Source organism: Lathyrus oleraceus, chromosome 5 (genome assembly GCF_024323335.1).
Source record: "Lathyrus oleraceus cultivar Zhongwan6 chromosome 5, CAAS_Psat_ZW6_1.0, whole genome shotgun sequence".
NCBI lineage: Eukaryota > Viridiplantae > Streptophyta > Magnoliopsida > Fabales > Fabaceae > Lathyrus > Lathyrus oleraceus.
The window spans coordinates 281,138,683-281,140,724 of NC_066583.1; the positions used below are offsets into that span (position 1 = coordinate 281,138,683).

General features: G+C 39.3%; 1 non-coding gene across 1 annotated transcript; it reads right to left on the reverse strand.

The window, feature by feature from the left end:
• Positions 1 to 1,313: 1,313 nt before the first annotated feature.
• LOC127089416 (small nucleolar RNA R71) lies at positions 1,314 to 1,420 on the reverse strand. Its single transcript, XR_007791015.1, has one exon. It is a non-coding gene; the product is annotated as a small nucleolar RNA R71 (small nucleolar RNA).
• Positions 1,421 to 2,042: the final 622 nt, after the last annotated feature.

Sequence of the window (2,042 nt, forward strand, 5' to 3'; positions counted from 1 at the left end):
TTTAATTTACATATGCTCTGTGCTGCTATTTATATATATTGTCTGTTTGATATGGCCGTGTTTATGCATAATTATTGTTTAGGCATGTTTAGCATGTCCAGCTAATTAATTTAGATATCGGTATGTAAAGTAAGCGGAATAAAGGAATCAAAACTAAGTTGGTTTAAATTTATTTAAAAATATAGTCACTCCTTTTCTGGTCTCAATTTACAGAGTTAACACCAAAGTTTTTGTACGAGAGTAAAAGACATAAAGAAGTTAAAATCAATAGAACAACGGTTTGAGCTTTTAACTGGACAGTGTAAATTGGACATTAACTTTAAATTAGGGCGAGAGTTTGAGGAAAAGACTTTTAATTAATAGTGTCTACTGAAAAGACTTATTTTAAAACTAAGAAAAAGACCAACGAAGATTTGATTCCCTAATTACGGTGAACTACATACCGATATCCGTGTTATTTGATATTTAACCTAGATCCAATTTTAGTTTTATTTTTCCCCCTAATTATCAAAGTATCATCCGCCTTAGCTTTACGCAGTAACCCTAGAAAAACGGTATATCGATTCATTAAGTCCCTGTGGGATCGATATCTTTTAAAACTACGCGATTAGACTGTACACTTGCAGTTAATACCCCGATAGACTCACAAAGTCGCGATCAAGTTTTTGGCGCCGTTGTCGGGGACTTCTATTTAGTCGATATCGTAACTCTTCTGTTACGCTGTAGAGACTAAGGCAATTTTTATTTTTCCTTCTTTTTTGTTGATTTGTATGCCACACACTCGCTCACAAGGCAAACCGTACTACTTACGAATCAACGACGTTGAACGATATCTCCGATTATTACGACGAATTCGGGAGTATCGTGCTACAAACAATCTTCCTCCAATCGAAATTCCTGATCTCAAAAATCTTCTTCCTTCGACGATACCAGCGATGGCCGAACCAGCTTGTGCTCTTCGAGATTACACTGCTCCATCGCAAGATGAGCCGTATTCGAGTATTGCTCCACCCGCAATCGAAGCGAATAACTTCGAACTTAAACCTTCGCTGTTGCAAGCAGTGCAACAGAACCAATTTTCTGGAAATCCTACCGAGGATCCAAACCTTCATTTATCCGTATTCGTCCAATACGCTGACCCTGTTAAAGCTAATGGTGTCACTTCAGAGGCAATTCGACTTCGTCTCTTTCCTTTCTCGTTAAGAGATAAAGCTAGAAGATGGCTTCAGTCTCTTCCTTCCAACTCAGTCACCACATGGAATGAGTTGAAGAAAGTCTTTCTTGCCCGATATTTTCTCCCAAGCAAAAGAGCTATGTTAAGAGCCCAGATAAATGGATTTAAGCAAAAAGACAACGAGTCTCTTTTCGAAGCATGGGAAAGATACAAGGACATGATGAGACTTTGTCCACACCATGGTTTAGAGGACTGGTTAGTAATTCACACCTTCTATAATGGTCTCTTGTACAACACAAGGTTAACAATAGACGCCGCCGCCGGTGGTGCGCTTATGGATAAACCTTACGCTGACGCTTATCAACTTATCGAGAGCATGGCCCAAAATCATTATCAGTGGGGAAGCGACCGAACAATGGTACATAAACCTCAAACAAAAGGGGGCATGTATGAGATAAGTAGCCTTGATCATGTTAATGCAAAAGTGGATGCTCTTGCCCAGAAAATTGAAAGTTTAAATGTATCACCTCCAGCCACCGTGGTTGCCGTAACTCAAAATTGCGAAGTCTGTGGAATTCAAGGTCACACTCCTACAGATTGTCAACTCCTAACAGGAATTCAAACAGAGAAGGTGAACTATGCTCAATGAAATCCTTACTCGCATACCTATAACTCAAACTGGAAGAACCATCCTAACTTTTCATATAAAAGTAACAACGCTTTATACACACCAGGACAAGCTCCCAGTCAAGCCCCAACTATACCTCCTGGATATCAAAATCCGACCCCATCTACACCTAACAATAACGTTCCTAGGAAATCCAATTTGGAAATCATGATGGAGAACTTCATAGCTTCTCAACAGCAA